General features: G+C 35.3%; 1 long non-coding RNA gene across 1 annotated transcript; it reads right to left on the bottom strand.

The window, feature by feature from the left end:
• Nucleotides 1-2,444: 2,444 nt before the first annotated feature.
• On the bottom strand, nucleotides 2,445-3,169 carry LOC132735706 (uncharacterized). Its single transcript, XR_009626490.1, has 2 exons — nucleotides 3,130-3,169; nucleotides 2,445-2,786 (listed from the first exon to the last, which is right to left on the bottom strand). It is a non-coding gene; the product is annotated as an uncharacterized LOC132735706 (long non-coding RNA).
• Nucleotides 3,170-23,894: the final 20,725 nt, after the last annotated feature.

The following is a 23,894-nucleotide window of genomic DNA, read 5'->3' as shown; positions in this document are numbered from 1 at the left end:
AAAAGCCGTTCGTATACGTAAAGCTTCACTCAAAAAGTTTGAACATAGACCTACAACAGAAAACCTTGAAAATTATAGAATATTTAGAGCCAAAGCTAGAAGATCAGTGCGTCAATCTAAACGCCAATCATGGCAATCTTATGTTTCAAATATTAATTCAAATACTCCTATTAGGAAAGTCTGGGATGCAGTACGAAAAATAAGTGGTAAGTATAAAAAGAGTCCAATTGTTCACTTAAAAACTGGTGATGGCCAATATGCCAAAAACAAAAACAGATATTGCAGAAACTTTGGCTAAAACGTTTGAAAAAAAAACTCTTCTTCAAGCAATTATTCAAATACATTTCAACAAATAAATGTAAAGCTGAGAAAGAGTATATTAATTTTACTTCAAACAAACGACGAAGACTATAATTCCCTTTTCTCTATTGATGACTTAATTTATTCAATCAAACTGCAAAAGATAGTGCTGCAGGCCCGGACGAAATTTACTACCAGTTTTCTTAAACATTTACCACCCCAATCGCTAGACTTGCTTCTTGAAATTTTTAACAAAATTTTGGTTTCTGGTGAATTTCCCAACACTTGGAAGAATGCGTTGATTATTCCTATCCCTAAACCTGGAAAAGATTCAACTGACCCTACAAATTATCGTCCAATTTCACTTACAAGTTGCCTCTGCAAAACATTCGAGAGAATGATAAATAATCGGTTAGTTTGGTATCTAGAAAATAATGGAATTATCACTAATTTTCAGTCTGGTTTTCGTAAACAGCGAAGTACAAACGATCATCTTGTACGACTTGAGACTTTTATTAGAGAAGCCTTTGTAAATAAACAACACCTGGTATCAATTTTCTTTGATCTTGAGAAGGCTTACGACACTACTTGGAAATATGGTATCCTAAAAGATCTAAAGGATGCTGGACTTAATGGCAGACTTCCTCTTTTCATTTCTGGATTTTTAAACGATAGGCACTTTAAAGTAAGACTTGGTTCAACTTTTTCTCAAGACCACCAACAAGCACAAGGTGTTTCCTCAAGGAAGCATACTTTCTGTTACACTTTTTGGCCTTAAAATAAACAATATTGCTAGCGCTCTTACACCAGGCATAGATTGTTCTCTATATGTAGACGATTTTCTTATCTGCTATCGATCGAAAAGTATGAGAACAATTGAACGGCAACTTCAACAAAATTTAGATAAAATTCAGAAGTGGGCAATAGAAAATGGGTTTAAATTTTCAAAAGTCAAAAACTCAATGTGTTCATTTCTGCCGATTGCGAAAACAACATAATGACCCTGAACTTTACATATCTGGTTCTAAAATTCCAGTAGTTGATGAAGCTAAGTTTCTAGGAATTATATTTGATAAAAAACTTTCTTTTATACCACATATTAAACATTTGAAAAACTAAATGCCTAAAAGCTTTAAATTTACTTAAGGTTTATATCAAGTACAAATTGGGGATCAAATTCTTCCACATTACTGAAATTATACAGAAGTCTTATCCGATCAAAATTAGATTATGGTTCTGTAGTATATGGGTCTGCAAGAAAATCATATCTTCAAATGCTAGATACCATACATCACCAGGGTTTACGTTTAGCTTTAGGTGCTTTCCGCACCTCACCTGTAGAAAGTCTATATGCGGAAGCTGGGGAACCATCGCTTTATCTTCGTCGTAAAAAGCTATCACTTCAATATGCAACTAGAATTTCATCTAATAGGAAAAATCCAGCTAAAAATATTATTTTCAAACCATGTTATACTGAAAAATTTGTTAACAAACCAAAGGAAATTAAACCATTAGGCCTTCGTTTAAAAGATGATTTAGATAAACTTAAAATTAATCCAGACAGTATCCTTCAAAAATGACGATGAGGATGTTCCACCTTGGACTTATAATTCCCGGGAAATAAATATTAACCTTTCAAATATAAAAAAGGCATCAAAATTCACCTGAATATTTCAAAGAGAAGTTTCTAGCAATTAAGGAAGAACATGAAGATTTTATACATATTTATACGGACGGTTCAAAAGAAGGTTGCAAAGTAGGTGCGGCTGTGTTTGAAAATAATTTTACATCTAGTATGAGGTTACCAGATAATGCATCAATTTTTACTGCTGAAGCAAAAGCTATCGATTTAGCATTGTCATACATAGCACAGCATACCCACGATAAATTTGTGATATTTTCTGACTCGCTTTCTGTTTTAATATCCATTAAAAATAAAAAATCTGACAATATCATGGTAAAGAAACTTCTTTTACGATATCATGATATACTAAAAACAAAATATGTTAAATTATATTGGATTCCTGTGTGGTGGTTCTTCTTCTGAAATAAAATGTCAAGAGATATTTACCCAAGTAAAAATTCTTATTGAAAATCATGCTTTTTCATTAATAATTCACCTACATTTTATTGATATACATGTATCTATTCACACAGACAATGCTGGTTGAGTTCACATATAAAGCAAAGTTAATTACTACATTAATTGAATGTTACCAGTTGTTTCCACTTTTCAAAGATTCAGTAATACTTTTGTGGACTGGTCAGCCATTTTGCCAATTTGTTATCACAGTACTGCACTTTAAAGATGTAGAGAGAAAACATTCTGCTGACAGTTTATATATTTCAATTTTCAGAAGATGTCTATATAACAGCCAGTTTTGTATTGATGTTAATACCTCTTTCTCAATTAAAATGTTCACATCCACCTCTTCCTCTTCATCTACACCATCACCAACTGTCTCCTCTCTTCCAATCTCTATACTCTGAAAAAAATATTGGTTTCTGATGATTCTCATCAAATCTATTATGTTCCATTAATAATTTTGTGTAGAATTTTTAATCATAAGATTTGAGTAATAAATATTTCATTTTCTGATCACTTTTGTGTGATAGTCAGCATTATCCATGAACATTTTTATGCCATGTTATGTGCATTTGTTTGACATGCACCTAACAATATTAACTTTAGTTTTAGTGATAGCTAATTAAGATATTATGCATTCATGTATGAATAAATGTTATAATGTATGTTCCAATCACATAAAATATTTATGAAGTTGATAAAATTGAAGCTGTTCAAATGTCTTGTCTATAAATATTATTTACCATGTCAATGGTGCTTTCATTTAGTGGACTTGCCACGTAAAATATGATAAACAAGATCGACAAGGAAAGGCGGCATTCAATGAACCCACCCCACCCCACCCGAGTCTCATATTGGCCCACATTTAGGTGATCACATGTTGGATCACTAGAATTGTTTGAGGTACAATCTGTAGACATTTTCCTAGGAAAAGAGAAGAATTTTATGTATTTCTACTAAGTCAGTTTTTTAAATCAAAAACAAGCGGCTGCATTTTCATAAAATATGATAAAGAAGATCAACAAGGAAAGGCGGCGTTCAATGAACGCAACCCCCATATGACCCAGCAACAAGAACCAATGGCAAGGAGCCCAGGCGGACCCCAAACAAAAACAGGACAGGGTAAAAGACAGAGCACGGACAGGTTAATCATTAAAGGCCCACCTGGGACAGGAGACCGGGGGAATGGGGGGGGGGGGAGGGGGGTAATCCAAGAAATAAAAACTAGAGGCAATGGGGAAGATACTTACAGTAGACGAGAAAACAACAAGGGACACAAGTAAAAGTGTCACCAAAACAGTATGAAACAACATAGACATACATACATCTGAGGAACACAGTGGGGCGCCGCCTTGGAACGGTCAGCAGCTGGGGAGTTTAAACCGGTTAATGGTGCACCAAACCTCGCTCTTAGCCCCACCATGTTCCTATAAACGAGACAGTGTAAATAAAATGAATCCCCGCCAAGTAAAATTCTAACAGTTGTCATGGTTACAAAAGATTAAATAAGTAAAACACTAAAATGATCATGTAGAAACATATAAAAGTAAACCCAATGACCATAACAAAAGTACTCAATGTCCTAAGGGAAGACAGAGCAACAAGAAAATCGACTACAAGGGCCCGACGAAGCAAGGCAGAAGACGAACATTAAGACAATTCAGTCCCAAAGGGCTTTACGAACTATCCATCATAGTCTCCCACTTGGTCCGTCAGATGCAATTGGTCCGTCAGATGCAATCAAAAGAGGAAAGCGTAGTATCCAACTGTAAAAGGGTTGAACACTTAACATGCAGTATGTCTTAAAATAGTAGGGTCATAACCTCTTTTAATAAAACGTTTAATCATTTTAGTAAAAACAGCAGAAAAATAACCATGACCCAAAATCTTACGAAGTTTGTAAATCACATCGCCATAAAAACCAGGCTGGCTAATCCCTTGTCGCAGAAGAGTTTTCAAATCACTATTGAATCAAAGTTACGATTGAAAAATTTAGTAAAATATTTCCGTAATTTATGATAGCGGTTGCCCTGTTTTAGAAGCTTGCTTGTAATTAAAAAATATTCGGCTCGTTGAAATCCTTTACGTTGCTACAAGCTCTAGCGAATCTAATTAACTGAGAAACATAAATCCCGTAAGATGTTGCATGGGGTACGTCTCCATCTAAATGTGGATAATTAACTATAGAAAAGTCAAAGTCATCTCTTTTATCATAGATTTTCGTGTGAATAGAATTGTTGTTGATAGTAATATGAAGATCCAAGTATAAAATATGATAAACAAGATCAACAAGGAAAGGCCCGGCGTTCAATGAACGCAACCCCTATATGACCCAGCAACAAGAACCAATGGCAAGGAGCCTAGGCGGATCCCAAACAAAAACAGGACAGGGCAAAGACAGAGCACGGACAGGTTAATCATTAAATGATAAATAATTTGTAACTGATTAGGAATTTAAAGAAAAGAATAATAGTATACGATATGATAAACAAGATCGACATGGAAAGGCAGCATTCAATGAACGCAGCCCCCACCCGACCCAGCGGCAAGGAGCCCAGGAGGACCCCAAAGAAAAAAAGGACATGAAAATAGGCCCACAAACGGGACAGGAGACCGGGGGAAGGGGGGGGGGGGGTGTTAATCAAATAAATAAAACTAGGGACAAAAGGGAAGATACTTACAGTAGACGAGAAAACAACAAGGGACACAAGTGTCACCATAACAGTATGAAAGACATAGACATACAACTGAGGAACACAGAGGGGCGCCGCCTTGGAACGGTCAGCAGCATAATAATGACTGCTGGGGAGTTTAAACCGGTTAATGGTGCACCAAACCTCCCTCTTAGCCCCACCATGTTCCTATAAACGAGACAGTGTAAAAAAAATGAATTCCCGCCAAGTGAAATTCTAACAGTTGTCATGGTTACAAAAGGTTAAATAAGTAAAACACTAAAATGGTCATGTAGAAACATATAAAAGTAAACCCAATGACCATAACAAAAGTACTCAATGTCCATAAGGAAGACAGGGCAACAAGAAAATCACCTACAAGGGCCGGCCATATTACTTGGGGACCATACGCCGCTTTTCATGAAATGGCACGGAAGTGTCACATTGAAGGTTCCATGATAACCGCCGTATGAACACATCTGCGTATGTTTCTAACTTCAAAATTGTACTATTTCACGTTTAAATGTTGAACTCTGCTTAAGCCGGTGCTAGAGGGCGAGGACGGTAACTTGCACTTTCCAGTACCGTCCATGAACAGGCTCAATCAAACCGAGCCTGCAATATAATTTTAATTTTGCCGTGTTGGGCTTTCTTTAGGGGTTTTGTATTTTTCTATTTCATTGTATTTAGTTCCGCCCATTGTTTTCTCGTTTAGGGCAAACACATTCTTTTACTTGGGGATCATACGCCGCTTTTCATGGAATGGCACTACTGTGTCACATTGAAATAGATAAATACAGAATCCCTAAAGAAAGCCCAACACGGCAAAATTGAAAATGTTGCAGGCTCGGTTTGATTGAGCCTGTTCAAGGACGGTACTGGAAGTTACCGTCCACGCCCCGTAGCACCGGCTTAAGCAGAATTCAACATTTAAATATGAAATAGTAAAATTTTGAATTTAGAAACAACCGCAGATGTGTTCATACGGCGGTTATCATGGAACCTTCAATGTGACACAGTAGTGCCATTCCATGAAAAGCGGCGTATGGTCCCCAATTAAAAAAATACGTATGCCCTAAACGAGAATAAAATAGATAAATACAGAATCCCTAAAGATAGCCCAACACGGCAAAATTGAAAATGTTGCAGGCTCGGTTTGATTGAGCCTGTTCATGGACGGTACTGGAAAGTGCAAGTTACCGTCCACGCCCCCTAGCACCGGCTTAAGCAGAATTCAACATTTAAACGTGAAATAGTAAAATTTTGAATTTAGAAACATCCGCAGATGTGTTCATACGGCGGTTAAACAATGGGCGGAACTAAATAAAATGGAATTTTGAAAGGGGATCAGAGGTTATGAAGCCTGAAGGTTCTATGATAACCGCCGTATGAAAACATCTGCGGATGTTTCTAAATTCAAAATTTCACCATTTTCGTGTTAAATGTTGAATTCTGCTTAAGCCGGTGCTTCGGGGCGTGGACGGTAACTTGCACTTTCCAGTACCGTCCATGAACAGGCTCAATCAAACTGAGCCTGCAACATTTTCAATTTTGTTGTGTTGGACTTTCTTTAGGGATTCTGTTTTTCTCTATTTTCCAAATATGATAAACAAGATCAACAAGGAAAGGCGGCGTTCAGTAAGTTTTTTTCCCGCACTTTTCGTTTTCACCGGTTAAAAATTGCGCGAATGTGACGATTTTGCCGTAGATATGGTCTCAAATGCATGCATGCAAAATCGGTCTCTATATCGGGAGAATATCTCCCAATCGGGGGACAATTTGCAAATTTTGGTAAACTTACATTGTCTCTCGATCGGGAGACATTCTCCCATTACGGAGAAAGTCTCCCAATTTGGGAAATCCACTAACTGTAAAAAATTCTGGAAACAAAGTGATCCCTTAAAAGCATTAATCACAACAAAATAACATAAGAATTGCAGACTCGGTTTGATTGAGTCTGTACATGAGGGATAATGAATAAGTGCAATATCCCTCCTCTTTTGGGTACCTCTACGTGGTGAGGAGGAGTAACATATGTCCGTTATGGAGGTGCTCTGCTGTGCGCCTGTATGACGGACATATGGCCAACACCCAGACTGCCTGTTTGCCGTGGGCAGCGTCCCGTAACCTAGAAAAGAGGGTCCTGGTAGTTGAGGGATACCAGGGATCTCCAGTACTCCCAACACACTGCTTTGGCCTCTGATTTAGGGTAGACGGGTGGCCAAGTGAGCCCGGCTTTTTGGTCAATCGGCTGGTCATGCCTTGCCCTTGGATATATATTTCTAAATCATTTGCAGATTTCATTGAACTCACACGGTCCCGAAATGAATACAATTCAAAGCACATATTTTGATTCCTACTTGTGATTCTAGTATACCTTTCAATTCCTACTAAAACTGTGATTTTTGGTGCCGTTATATTACAACAATCTTTAACATTTGCATTATAAATACATTATAACATATCCAAGAAGGCGGTGGCTAATGGGCTAATTGTGTAGATTGTAATTATTTACAATCTATACAAGTATATCTCTCTGGTAGCCTTGTTGTGCGGAGACTGGATATCCGTCTCCATCGCACATCCCCATGTTGGAGTCCGAGGTGGCTGGGGAACTCGGGAGACGAATTTTACATATATTTATCATGGATTCCCAAACCAAAAAAACGAAATCGCAAGAAGATTCAATTGTAACGATTCAGTTGATGGAAGTTTTCCCCGTTTTCTGATAATTAAATCAAACAGCTCAAAATTACTAACTGAACTTAGCCCTTTCATTATTGAAAAACAACTTTCAGCTTTAATTGGTACGCCTAAATCTGTCAAGAAACTCCGCAATGGTGGACTCTTGATAGAGGTAGAGCGAAAGCAACAAGCAGAAAATATTTTGAAATGCACAACCTTCTTCAATATCGATTCAACTGCCACGCCTCACCAGTCTCTGAACTCCAGCAAGGGCGTTATCAGATGTGCTGACCTTGCTGGAATGGCAGAGAATGATATTGCTGAAGAGTTAAAATCGCAGCAGGTTTCAAATATCAAGCGCATTTATTCTACAAGAGATGGTAATAAAGTGCCAACGAATAGCCTTATAGTTACATTCTCTACACCCATTCTTCCATCATCGATTCGAGTAGGTTACCTAAAAGTTCGCGTTGTGGTTTACATTCCAAACCCAATGCAATGTTACAAATGCTTCAAATTTGGTCATCATGAATCAAATTGTGCAAAGCAGACTATTTGCCGCAGATGCAGTTCAAACCATGACAAAAATGAGACTTGTAACGTCCCTGTCAAATGTGCCAACTGTGGAGGAGAGCATTACGCCACCTCCCGGTCATGCCCCTTGTGGTTAAAGGAAAAAGAAATTCTGCGTCAGAAGTATACGCAAAATATTTCCTTTCAAGATGCACGAAAGCTTGTTGAATCACAAGGACCAAAACAACTGTCGTATTCAGCTGCAGTTACAAAGTCTGTTAAGATGGTTGACTCTGCAGTACAGGTCAACTTATGTCAATGCCCCCCAATTAAGTTACCATTACCTTCAAAGCATACAGCTTCACAAAGTAAGCAGTCTACCTCTGTGCAGACTCAGTCACCATTAAAGTCTTCTCCAAAGAAGCAAACCGCAAGCATTCAAATAGCATCTTCTGAGAAAGTTATTCAAAAACAATCGCCTAAAGAGCGAATTGTCATCACAGATCGGTTGAAAAAAGCAATGCGGAACCCGATCAACACAGAAAATCGGTTCGATCCACTTCACGACACCCAATTGATGGAGGATGAGGATCTTTACCTCTCCCCTCCTCCAACTCCGAATAGCAGAAGTCCAATTAAGTTTCCTAAATGATATAAATTTTCTTTAAAATGGATAATAGAAATCATTCTATCCTACAATGGAATTGCCGTGGTCTAAAGTCAAATTATAATGATCTACTTCTACTTTTATCAAAATTATCTCCAAATGTGTTATGTCTTCAGGAGACCATGTTATCTCCTAAAGATAATATCACTATAAAAGGTTATACACTATATAACTATATATGCACTAGTAACGCCAGAACATCAGGTGGTACAAGCATTGCTATCGCAAATTGCGTTCCACAAAAAGAACTAAAACTTAATACAAGATTACAAGCCACAGCTGTGCAGGTGACCTTACATCGACCTCTAACAATTTGTTCTCTATACCTTTCTCCAAATATAACGGTAACAAGTGATGAACTTGAGAGTATTGTTTCGACAATTACCATCACCTTTCCTTCTCTTAGGCGACTTTAATGCTCATAATCCTATGTGGGGCAGTACATCTACAAATAACAAGGGTAATATAACTGAAAAATTGATAGATAACTTTCAGCTTTGTTTATTAAACAATCGGTCGCCTACATATTTACATCCAGCTACAGGTACGTTTTCTTGCATCGACCTCTCGATTGTCCACTCTGCTATATTCTTGGACTTCGATTGGAAAGTGTTAGATGACCAGTACGGCAGTGATCATTTTCCATTGTTACTTACATCAAATGACTCTATACCAGATGAAAGACGTCAATTTTTTAAATTTAAGAAAGCAGATTGGGAAACATTTTCTAGGCTCTGTTCCATTGATCTAACAAAAAATGAATTTAATTTCACTTCTGCTGATATAGCTGAAACGTTTTCTTCAGCATTACATACTATTGCCTGCAAAGTTGTTCCATTAACAAAAAATAATAGTAACAAAATCAAAAAGCCATGGTTTAACGATGAATGTAAAAAAGCTGTTCGCATACGTAAAGCTTCACTAAAAAAGTTTGAACATCGCCCTACACCAGAAAACCTTGAAAATTATAGAATATTTAGAGCTAAAGCTAGAAGATCAATTCGTTTGTCTAAACGCAAATCCTGGCAATCATATGTTTCAAATATTAATTCAAATACTCCTATTAAGAAAGTCTGGGATGCAGTACGGAAAATAAGTGGTAAGTATAAAAAGAGTCCAATTGTTCACTTAAAAACTGGTGATGGCCAATATGCCAAAACAAAAACGGATATTGCAGAAACTTTGGCTAAAACATTTGAAAAGAACTCTTCTTCAAACAATTATTCAAATGAATTTCAACAACACAAATGTAAAGCTGAGAAAGAACATATTAATTTTACTTCAAGAAATGACGAAGACTATAATTCCCTTTTCTCTATTGACGACTTAATTCATTCAATTAAAACTGCAAAAGACAGTGCTGCAGGCCCAGACGAAATTTACTACCAGTTTCTTAAACACCTACCGCCCCAATCTCTTGACTTGCTTCTTGAAATTTTTAACAGAATTTGGGTTTCTGGTGAATTTCCTAACACTTGGAAAAATGCGTTGGTTATTCCTATCCCTAAACCTGGAAAAGATTCAACTGACCCTACAAATTATCGCCCAATTTCACTGACAAGTTGCCTCTGCAAAACATTCGAAAGAATGATAAATAATCGGTTAGTTTGGTATCTAGAAAATAATGGAATTATTACTAATTTTCAGTCAGGTTTTCGTAAACAGCGAAGTACAAACGATCATCTTGTACGACTTGAAACTTTTATTAGAGAAGCCTTTGTAAATAAACAACACATGGTATCAATTTTCTTTGATCTTGAGAAGGCTTACGATACTACTTGGAAATATGGTATCCTAAAAGATCTAAAGGATGCTGGACTTAAAGGCAGACTCCCTCTTTTCATTTCTGGATTTTTAAACGATAGGCACTTTAAAGTAAGGCTTGGTTCAACTTTTTCTCAGGATCACCAACAAGAACAAGGTGTTCCTCAAGGAAGCATACTTTCTGTTACACTTTTTGGCCTTAAAATAAACAATATTGCTAGCGCTCTTACACCAGGCATAGATTGTTCTCTATATGTAAACGATTTTCTTATCTGCTATCGATCGAAAAGTATTGAGAACAATTGAACGGCAACTTCAACAAAATTTAGATAAAATTCAGAAGTGGGCAATAGAAAATGGGTTTAAATTTTCAAAGTCAAAAACTCAATGTGTTCATTTTTGCCGATTGCGAAAACAACATAATGACCCTGAAACTTTACATATCTGGTTCTAAAATTCCAGTAGTTGATGAAGCTAAGTTTCTAGGAATTATATTTGATAAAAAACTTTCTTTTATACCACATATTAAACATTTGAAAAACTAAATGCCTAAAAGCTTTAAATTTACTTAAGGTTTTATCAAGTACAAATTGGGGATCAAACTCTTCCACATTACTGAAATTATACAGAAGTCTTATCCGATCAAAATTAGATTATGGTTCTGTAGTATATGGGTCCGCAAGAAAATCATATCTTCAAATGCTAGATACCATACATCACCAGGGTTTACGTTTAGCTTTAGGTGCTTTTCGCACTTCACCTGTAGAAAGTCTATATGCGGAAGCTGGGGAACCATCGCTTTATCTTCGTCGTAAAAAACTATCACTTCAATATGCAACTAGAATTTCATCTAATAGGAAAAATCCAGCTAAAAATGTTATTTTCAAACCAAGTTATACTGAAAAATTTGTTAGCAAACCAAAGGAAATTAAACCATTAGGCCTTCGTTTAAAAGATGATTTAGATAAACTTAAAATTAATCCAGACAGTATCCTTCAAAATGACGATGAGGATGTTCCACCTTGGACTTATAATTCCCCGGAAATAAATATTAACCTTTCAAATATAAAAAAGGCATCAAATTCACCTGAATATTTCAAAGAAAAGTTTCTAGCAATTAAGGAAGAACATGAAGATTTTATACATATTTATACGGACGGTTCAAAAGAAGGTTGCAAAGTAGGTGCGGCTGTGTATGAAAATAATTTTACATCTAGTATGAGGTTACCAGATAATGCATCAATTTTTACTGCTGAAGCAAAAGCTATCGATTTAGCATTGTCATACATAGCACAGCATACCCACGATAAATTTGTGATATTTTCTGACTCGCTTTCTGTTTTTAATATCCATTAAAAATAAAAAATGTGACAATATCATGGTAAAGAAACTTCTTTTGCGATTTCATGATATACTTAAAACAAAATATGTTAAATTATATTGGATTCCAAGCCATGTAGGAATACGAGGAAATGAAAAAGTAGATGCTTTAGCTAAAACAATCATTAAATTTTCAAAAAACTGACTTATTGTTACCTGCTTGTGATTTTAGACCGGCTATAAATAAACTCCTGTCATCTGAATGGAAAGCAAATTGGGACAATGCCTTTTTTAATAAACTTCACGATATAAACCCATCTCTTGATATGTCACCATCTCTATCTCTGTCAAACCGCCGTGACCAAACAGTTCTTCTTCGATGCCGAATTGGACACACTAAAATTACCCACTCTTATCTCCTCACAAATGACAATGCCCCTTTCTGTGTAGGTTGTAATGAAAATTTTACCGTCAAGCATTTTCTTCTTGAATGTCATGATTTTTCACAGGCCCGTAATAGATTTTATTCTGTAAATTCACTCAAAGAACTTTTTAATACAATTCCATCAAAAAACATAATTGATTATTTAAAAGAGATAAACTTGTATTCTAGGATCTAATTGGCTCATTTTTATTGTCATTTACAATGTTTTACATAATATTTTAAGCCTATTATAGCATTCGGCACGATATGGCCAGTTATGTGTTGACGTGCCGTAAAAATCCAAACAAACAAACAAACCCTCACGCCCCCTAGCACCGGCTTGAGCGGTACTCAATTCTCAACACATTATAGTGCTGGCATCAATGATCCCGAAGGACCAGAAAATATAACACTGAAGTGAAGTACGGGGCAACTTTTTACGGCTGCCACACGGCACTTGACACCTGCTGTTGTGAAGTACAAAATTCTGGAAACAAAGTGATCCCTCGGAAGCATTAATCACAACAAAATAACATAAGAATTGCAGACTCGGTTTGATTGAGTCTGTACATGAGGGATAATGAATAAGTGCAACATCCCTCACGCCCCCTAGCACCGGCTTGAGCGGTACTCAATTCTCAACACTTTATATATAGTGCTGGCATCAATGATCCCGAAGGACCAGAAAATATAACAACATATAAAATATGATAAACAAGATCGACAAGGAAAGGCGGCATTCAATGAACGCAGCCCCCATCCGACCCAGCAACAAGCGTCAGCGGCAAGGAGCCCAGGAGGACTCAGCAACACGACTCAGCAACAAATAAAGCCCAACACGGCAAAATTGGAAATGTTGGAGACTCGGTTTGATTGAGCCTGTTCATGGACGGTACTGGAAAGTGCAAGTTACCGTCCACGCCCCCTAGCACCTGCTTAAGCAGAATTCAACATTTTAACAGGAAATAGTAAAATTTTGAATTTGGAAACATCCGCAGATGTGTTCATACGGCGGTTATCATGGAACCTTCAATGTGACACTTCCGTGCCATTCCATGAAAAGCGGCGTATGGTCCACAAGTAATCAAAAGCGTGTGCCCTAAACGAGAAAACAATGGGCGGAACTAAATAAAATGGAATTTTGAAAGGGGATCAGGTTTGATTTTGCTGGGTCATATGGGGGTTGCGTTCATTGAACGCCACCTTTCCTTGTTGATCTTGTTTTTCATATTTTATGAAGCCTGCGTATCACAGATAATACGTCAAAAGACAATTTTAAAGAGCAGGCAACATATCCTAAGGGTGATTCAGCATCATTCAAGTAAAAATACTGGAACCACCCAACTAGAAAATGCCGAAAAGTTGAAACTAAAAAAACCACAAGCACAACAATTATGTCGTGCTAAACGATCTTCAAGGATCGAAAATATAACATCATTGATTAAATGTACGGGGAGACTTTTTACAGCCGCCACACGGCACAAATAACACGGATGTGATCATAAAATAGATAAATACAGAATCCCTAAAGAAAGCCCAACACGGCTAAGTTAGAAATGTTGCAGACTCGGCTTGATTGAGCCTGTTCATGGACGGTACTGGAAAGTGCAAGTTACCGTCCACGCCCCCTAGCACCGGCTTAAGCAGAATTCAACATTTTAACAGGAAATAGTAAAATTTTGAATTTAGAAACATCCTCAGATGTGTTAATACGGCGATTATCATGGAACCTTCAATGTGACACTCTCGTGCCATTCCATGAAAAGCGGCGTATGGGCCCCAAGTAATAAAAAGTGTCTGCCCTAAACAATGGGCCAAACTAAATAAAATGGAATTTTGAAAGGGGATCAGAGGTTATGAAATATAATATATGATAAACAAGATCAACAAGGAAAGGTGGCGTTCAATGAACGCAACCCCCATATGACCCAGCAACAAAAACCAATGGCAAGGAGCCCAGGCGGACCCCAAACAAAAATATGAAGCCTGCGTATCACAGATAATACGTCAAAAGACAATTTTAAAGAGCAGGCAATATATCCTAAGGGTGATTCAACATCATTCAAGTAGGAATACTGGAACCACCCAACTAGAAAATGCCGAAAAGTTGAAACTAAAAATACCACAAGCACAACAATAATGTCGTGCTGAACGATCTTCAAGGATTACCATAAAAGTTTTCCGTAAAAGCACAAGAATAAAAATCAACAAGGCAAAATATAATATATGATAAACAAGATCAACAAGGAAAGGCGGCGTTCAATGAACGCAACCCCCATATGATCCAGCAACAAGAACCAATGGCAAGGAGCCCAGGCGGACCCCAAACGGGCAAGACAGGTTAATCATTAAATGATAAATAATTTGTAACTGATTAGGAATTCAAAGAGAAATAATAATAGGCCCATAAAGGGGAAGGGGACCGGGGGGTGGGGGGGTAATAAAAGAAAAAAAAAGAAAAAGGCAACGTTCACAGGACGCTGCCCCTTGACAAAATCCTGGAAACAAAGTGATCCCTCGGAAGCATTAATCACAACAAAATAACATAAGAATTGCAGACTCTGTTTGATTGAGTCTGTACATGAGGGATAATGAATAAGTGCAACATCCCTCACGCCCCCTAGCACCGGCTTGAGCGGTACTCAATTCTCAACACTTTATAGTGTTGGCATCAATGATCCCGAAGGACCAGAAAATATAACAACACTGAAGTGAAGTTTGTTTGGATTTTTACGGCACGTCAACACATAACTGGCCATATCGTGCCGAATGCTATAATAGGCTTAAAATGTTATGTTAAACTTTGTAAATGACAATAGAAATGAACCAATTAGATCCTAGAATACAAGTTTATCTCTTTCAAATAATCAATTATGTTTTTTGATGGAATTGTATTAAAAAGTTCTTTGAGTGAATTTACAGAATAAAATCTATTACGGGCCTGTGAAAAATCATGACATTCAAGAAGAAAATGCTTGACAGTAAAATTTTCATTACAACCTACACAGAAAGGGGCATTGTCATTTGTAAGGAGATAAGAATGGGTAATTTTAGTGTGTCCAATTCGGCATCGAAAAGGAACTGTTTGATCACGGTTTGACAGAGATAGAGATGGTGACACAACAAGAGATGGGTTTATATCGTGAAGTTTATACGGGGCAACTTTTTGCGGCTGCCACACGGCACTTGACACCTGCTGTTGTGAAGTAGAAAATTCTGTAAACAAAGTGATCCCTCGGAAGCATTAATCACAACAAAATAACATAAGAATTGCAGAATTGGTTTGATTAAGTCTGTACATGAGGGATAATGAATAAGTGCAACATCCCTCACGCCCCCTAGCACCGGCTTGAGCGGTACTCAATTCTCAACACTTTATAGTGTTGGCATCAATGATCCCGAAGGACCAGAAAATATAACAACACTGAAGTGAAGTACGGGGCAACTTTTTACGGCTGCCACATGGCACTTGACACCTGCTGTTGTGAAGTACAAAATTCTGGAAACAAAGTGATCCCTCGGAAGCATTAATCACAACAAAATAACATAAGAATTGCAGACTCGGTATGATTGAGTCTGTACATGAGGGATAATGAATAAGTGCAACATCCCTCACGCCCGCTAGCACCGGCTTGAGCGGTACTCAATTCTCAACACTTTATAGTGTTGGCATCAATGATCCCGAAGGACCAGAAAATATAACAACAAGAAACTCAAGTAGGCCACTCAGAAGGCACCAAACAAAAACCCGTAAATCAGATAACAATTAAAGTATACGACGATTATTTAGCAGCATAAGGGTTGTATCTTTATTCTTAAATCAGCATAATTAATAAAAAGTACATCCTTACAAACACAGATTACATACTTTATACAACTTGAAATATGATAAACAAGATCAACAAGGAAAGGCGGCGTTCAATGAACGCAACCCCCATATGACCCAGCAACAAGAACCAACGACAAGGAGCCCAGGCGGACCCCAAACAAAAACAGGACAGGGCAAAGACAACCCGTTTACCGTTATAATCCGTTAGTCGTTATTACTGTAGATGAAACAGGTAATAATGCAGGACACATATCGTAGCAAGTTAGAGAAATATTCTGCGGTTTTTATTTCTGCGGTGTTGAAACTGATCGCAGAAAATGCAGAAAGAAAATAGAAAAAAACAGAATCCCTAAAGAAAATCCAACAAAACAAAACTGAAAATGTTGCAGGCTCGGTTTGATTGAGCCTGTTCATGGACGGTACTGGAAAGTGCAAGTTACCGTCCACGCCCTCTAGCACCGGCTTAAGCAGAATTCAACATTTAACACGAAAATGGTGAAATTTTGAATTTAGAAACCACCGCAGATGTTTTCATAGGCGGTTATCATGGAACCTTCAATGTGACACAGTATTGGCACATTCTATGAAAAGCGGCGTATGGTCCCAAAGTAAAAGAATGCAGAAAAAAATCATTTATATGGTAGTATAGCATCAGATTCTGATGATGCAAGTATATAGTACTATATACACATCAATAGAAGATAACTGTCAGACAGCGATACGTTTAAGGTAGTTTTAGATATTGAATTTGATGATGACATCGTAGACACTAAAGTATTAGATGATGATATTGTAAATGTAAAAGAAACAGATAATGACATCGAAGCAATAGCTCTCCAAGATCAAGATGGAGTGGATGTACAAGCAGCTAGGCATGACATTACTGATATATCTTCCAACGACATGTTTGACGATGATGATAACCGGTTTGACATCTTTGATGTCTATATTGAGAGTGATCTAAACTTTGACCTAAGAAATGTAAGTATTACATCATATTTTCGTACATACACGTGTGCAAGGTAATCAAACTTTGTTTCAGATTATTATAGTGTTTCACTTAAGAAGGACTGTTTCCATTTCGTAGACAAATTATTATATGAACGCAGGTATACTTAGTTTTAATAGTTGAGTCATAATAACAAGATAAAAAAACAGTTGACAGCTTGCCTTGTTGTTATATTTTTCTGGTCCTTCGGGATCATTGATGCCAGCCATGCCAGCACTATAAAGTGTTAAGAATTGAGTACCGCTCAAGCCGGTGCTAGGGGGCGTGAGGGATGTTGCACTTATTCAGTATCCCTCATGTACAGACTTAATCAAACCGAGTCTGCAACTCTTATGTAATTTTGTTGTGATTAATGCTTCCGAGGGATCACTTTGTTTCCAGATTTTTTTATTTGTTTGTTTGCATACTAGATGTGGGGTAAAAGGTATAATTTCGCAATGCAACTAACCACCAATAGTGCTATAACATTTATAAATCTATCTGTGGAATTGGAACATTTATTTACCACAGACACAGCTTGGTATTCCATGCCTTATCATAGGGGTTGGGCGTTTGGGGGTCCCTTCCCTGAGAGACTGCAAGTATGCTGAACCCCTCTCCCCTTTGGATATCAACGAACGTTTTATTCAGTAAAAATCACGTTAAACTAGGGAAAATTATGCAAAACCTGCCCATGCTCTGCCTTTTGACCTGACATGTTTTTGTTTAGGGTCCTCCTGGGTTCCTTGCCACTGGCTCTTGTTGCTAGATCATGTGGGGGTTGCGTTCATTTAACCCTGGCAGATAGATAAACTATATATGTCCCAAATACAAATTGAATGGAGCAGAGTTGTAAATTGTATTTATAAATTTGCTTGCCTCTAACCACTACTTTCAAGAAAATCAAACTCGAGCAATATTTGTGCCTTTTGCGCCAAAATCTCCATTGCATTATTTAATCTTACCTGTTCAAACGTATAAGGAACAGCAAAATATCGATTTACGGTTCACTCGGTCATATATTAGTGCATGGTACAGTTCACTGTTTCTGTTTTCCGGAACACGGAATAGTAAAACGGTATTCAGAAAACAATAATCGATTGATACAGTTTTAAACAGAATGAACCATTAACGTAGTGTTGAGTAAGGTAAATGATATTTTCCGATTGTTTTCTTTGTACCGATTTGTTCACTTCGATGATAATTTTTCGTTTAAATTAAGTCGTTTTTTGAAGCGGAGCATGTGTATAACAATTTATGTAGACTGCTCCTATTGGTTTAACGCTTAAAATGAGATTCATTAATGCGATTGTTTGCCAAACAATTAATGTGAACGATATAAGATAACAAAAACTATATCAAAAATGCGATTATATTTGTAGTACAAAATATCATTATAACATGAAACAAAATGAATTCATATTCCATCACTTATTTCATTATAAATACTCCTGCAAGAGGTTCATGTTGAGATCATTGCGCTGGTTATAACCAGACATTAAATTAAACTAAGCAACCTTCCACATTTCCTTTCTGTATTTATTGCAGCGTTATTTGTAAAGAGAGTTATTATATAATAACATATATCTAGATGCCTACTCGGGCCTAAAATGACTTTGTCTTTTTTGACAATAAGCAGTTCATGAACTAAACAATGGCTTGTTTATGTAGCTATGCATTGTAGATTACGGTCACTACATGTTCAACTAGATTAAAACTTCGTTTTTCAAAAGAGACATATTTATGAATATTTCATATTTCCATAATTATTGAATTATATTACATTATTATGGTGAGCTTTTTCATAATAATGCCGCACAAGTTGTTTATGTAAACATTTGTACTTTTTTATTTAATTGCTTAACAAGAATAAATATGAATATAGCACAAAGCATCATGTTTCATATTTATTCAAATTAATAAGATATAAACAGATATTATGAAAAAGTGTGTTTTTTTTTCATGGAATGACACTACTGTGTCACATTGAAGGTTCCATGATAACCGCCGTATGAACACATCTGCGGATGTTTCTAAATTCAAAACTTCACCATTTTAGTGTTTAAATGTTGAATTCTGCTTAAGCCGGTGCTAGGGGGCGTGGACGGTAACTTGCACTTTCCAGTACCGTCCATGAACAGGCTCAATCAAACCGAGCCTGCAACATTTTCAATTTTGCCGTGTTGGGCTTTCTTTTGGGATTCTGTATTTATCTATTTAGTCATGTTTAAGCTCGTTTAGATTTAAATAGACACATTATAAAGGTCAATTTAGCCTTGAAGTTCTCTAGAATTTATACACGTAATTGTTTTTTATGTTATTTTAAATGTAGATGCAACAACAGTATCACCAATGATAATAGCATAATTATTAAACAATATTTTCCCCATACGTGTCTTAATATATCTCGTAACAATACACACATGACCTTTTAATTATAACAACAAAGTAAATTAGGCATTTGTCAGCAATCTATCTGAAATATTTACTTATTTTGGAAAACCTCAATATTGTTTTCTTGTAATATTTTACTCTAATATGAAATGTTTGATTCTCACAGACTATGTTTTGATGACAATAACAAAACATATTGCCTTCTTTTCTTTTGCCTTTTGGTTAGATATTGCAATATGTAGAAAGTGTAGCCGGCTATTCATAGATGGGTTGAATGAAATAAAGACGACCTTGTTATCAATGAGGTAAATACGTCATTAAAAGATACTTGAACAATTATTTCTTTCATGTTTGTTTCAAAGAATATTACAAAATCAAGTTTTAATATTTAACAATATCAACAAGAAAACGTGATGATAAGTTTAAAATATCTGAATAATGTTAAAGCAGTCCGAGGAATCAATGCATACTATTCTCTGTCAATTTGACACAGAACACAGTTTATATTATTAGAAGGCGTTGTGAAAAATACAAATACGCATTTATTTGCATACCGTGCTTTATCAAAATCAATGATTATAAACTGTCTTTTGTGTTAAAGTCACGGTTAGTTTATCACATTATCATTATTTGACCTTACGTAACTTATAATCAATAATTCGTACAACAAACCTTTGTCTATTGAATCGCGATAAAATGTTAAGTCATAAAATATAATGTAGTATTTGTGTTCCGAATAATGAACAATAAATACCGATGAAACAAATCTTGTTAAAATTGAAACATTTAATACGCGTTAAAATGCAGTTATTTCTACGAAATAGACAATAAAGCAATACGAATTTGACGAAGGTTTAGGAAATATCAGCTTTTAAATTCTTGATTATTTCCACATATTTTAATATGAACTTCAAAAATCAATACATGTAGACTATAGAATGATATAATGAACGATTTTTTTTATTACATTCAAGTGAAAAAGAAATGATTGTCATGTTTTCTATTTTCTACTCATATGTTATATTACTAAATTTAAAATATTACAGGAATAATATATAAATATAATGTAAGCAAGGTTTTGTCGAACATAATCTATTTTTATCAATACTATAAAATGTTCCAAGAAGTGTCCTTCAAATGAGGCCAAGAGAAAAAAAATAATGCAAATAAATACTTCTGCAGAACAAATATTAATGACAGAGAAAGGTATTTTACAAAAAATGTACTTTCGATTTTTTCCATTGATAAACTAGTCTAGAATTATCATACTTTAAAGAAAAAACTGTAATGTCATACCTTATTTTTAAATTTAATGTACAGATGATGAATATTATAATATTTGTTTCTGTCTTGAACGAAAAATCTGAATCATTTTACGCATGTTCCCCTGTATGACAATGTTTTTAAAGACCTTTATAATATATGATGATTATATGAAAGAAATTTATAGACGACAGTTGAAAATCCAAACAAACAAAACAAATTCTTATGTAATAGACGGAATAAGAACTAATTTGATTATTTTGCTAGTGCAGTTTAACTGTCTGCTATCAAAGAAATTATGTTAGAAAGTAGTCAAAAATTAAATGAAGTTTCCATAATATGAAATAAATGATATAGTTCATTGTATAATTGACTAGAATGAATATGGTTATAACAGAAATATTCAATATTTGGACAAGGGATATAAAACGGGCATAATTTGTTTCTTTTACCAGAAAGTCAATCACATTTGGAAATACACTGCATTTTAAATTACGAAATGCTGCAGACTGATTATCAATAAAGATATATCAGAAAAAAAATATTGTAATGAATGCAGTTGATGTACATTTTCTTCATCTTCATTATGACTGGTATAATGGTGATTGACCAACACATAATATTAAAAAACGGTTTAGAATATAATATTAATCTGCTTAAAATATAAAAAGAAATAGAGGATATTTGTTTGTTTGTGTGTAAGATGAAATTTTATTTCATCGAGTGGGCTTTAAAAACAGTATACTCACGAGTGGCGTAGCCACGAGTGAAAATACTGTTTTTAAAGTTCACGAGATGAAATAAAATTACATCTTACACAACAAACAAACAAATTTTCTTTTTATTTTATGCTTAACAACATGTAAAAACGAAATTTTCATAATTTTAACGTTAATATTAAAACCTGTTTTCCCCATTGAGAGCCCCATTTAGTCGGAATTTCTAATTAAAAACAAGAAGTCTTGAGCTGAAAAATAAGTCCGCCAATCAACGTTAAATGACGGTGATATTTATTCATTTTATTAAAAAAATATGAATGATCGCTTGTTTTAATAATAAAACAAACAATTCTTGTAGGAGAAAAAGTCCAACCATCCATCCATATTTCTGTTACTTACTGCGAATTTATATTAGACCTGGCTTTGTAAAATGTAAGCGGCAGCCATTTTTTAAAAAGTTGTGTATTCCATGGGAAGAACATTATTGTGTAAGATTCAGAGGGATATAATTTGGATTTGTTAGTCATACACCTTTTTAAAAGAAAGAAAACTTATTTGAGGATTGTAACAGACAAAAAATAAGTGTTGACAGATGTGAAAACATTCAAAAAAGGAGCTAGGAATATGGAAAACTTGGAAGCTTGATCAAGAACGCTGGGTTGTTTTACTTATTTTTCGAGTGATGGCTGTCATTGCTTTTCAATTTTTCATAAAGCATACGGCAGTTATTGCTCGTAGGATACTTTAATATGCCCAAATGTCATCAAGAGCAGTTTTGCATGGGGAAGGAATGTATTTTACAGACTGTAAAAATGAAACAAAAAAATTAGAGACGAAATTTGGTGATTGGAATTTGAATGAATAGAAGTAAGTTTTTTTTCTTTTTTATTACTTTTGACATTTAAGTTATTTATCAATTTCAGCTTTGCTTTTTCTTTACACAGCCTGACATTGTCAGAATTGTCAGCAAAAATAAAATTGAGGTATCACATGGGTAAAATCTTAAAAAAGTAGTTTCGTCATTGAAAAGTGTGAAATTATATTTTGATAATTTTCACTGTGAAAATATCAAATATAATTTTCACGGATAAATCAGTAATCCACTGAAAAGCATAAAATAAACTGTCCCACTCTTTTTATTAATTAATTTTTACATATATTTTACGATGGATAGTTTTAGAAATTTCCATGGGCCATGCGAGTTATTTATCTTTTATGCGAAATAAATTATAAAATTGAAAGGAATATTGGCAAAATGACTTTCACCAGTTCGCTCACTATGTTCTCTTGGATGGACATAATTCCACTTTAATTCCCTAGCTCGGGGTTTTCAGTACTGTTTAGTTAGCAAGTCGAATATAGAATTGTAAATACGTAAAGATTGATTTACATTTACGTAATGTTTATTTTACGTAGATGTCATTCAGTGAAAGTTTTGAATTGTAATTATTTTAAAGTCAAAAAAGTGCATTCACAAATAACACTAATAATTATAATTTTATTTTATTATCTAGACTTATAAGTTATGTCTTTACTACGTCCTGGACACACAGCTTAGGCTTATTAAATTATTTATCATTTAATGATTAACGTGACGTTGCCATGTCCTTTTTATGTTTGGGGTCCACCTGGGCTCCTTGCCATAGGTTCTTGTTGCTGGGTCATATGGGGGTTGCGTTCATTGAACGCCGCCTTTCCTTGTTGATCTTGTTTTTCATATTTTATATTCTGGCTTTTTCAAGCCAAACTTTCGTCTATTAATACTATTACTAAATATCATCACTTTCTTTGTTATCGGAAACACAAACATTATGCAAAATACCCCTGAAATATACCTTAACTGTAATAGGCATGAAAACTGGTTTAACATAAGTTAAGTAAGATGCGTCTAACAGAAGTTTGATAAAAAAAAATTCTCGTTGTTATAAAAATGTATATTTCAATAAATCAATCTTTTTTTCTCTAAATAAACATAGAATACAGACCCTATTTGAGTGTCAACAGGATATAGGAGTTCCAATCGTTTTCGGTAGGTCATTAATTTGTATATTTGTTACTATACACTTAAATGTAATAATTTTTTTACACCTTATCACTTAACATTATAAAAACTTAATAGTCTATTAAATTTACACAGTAATATGTTGCTTTATGCTGTATGCATATGATAATATAACTATTTTTATTACTACAAGTTCAATTCAAGCAATTCATTATCTTGTATGTTTTTCTTTTAGTTTAAAACAAAAGTTTTGATTTGTTACAATTTA

Source organism: Ruditapes philippinarum, unplaced genomic scaffold, assembly GCF_026571515.1.
Source record: "Ruditapes philippinarum isolate M1 unplaced genomic scaffold, ASM2657151v2 ctg4516_1_1_1_1, whole genome shotgun sequence".
Classification (NCBI taxonomy): domain Eukaryota; kingdom Metazoa; phylum Mollusca; class Bivalvia; order Venerida; family Veneridae; genus Ruditapes; species Ruditapes philippinarum.
This window is presented reverse-complemented; position numbering and strand designations above follow the sequence as displayed.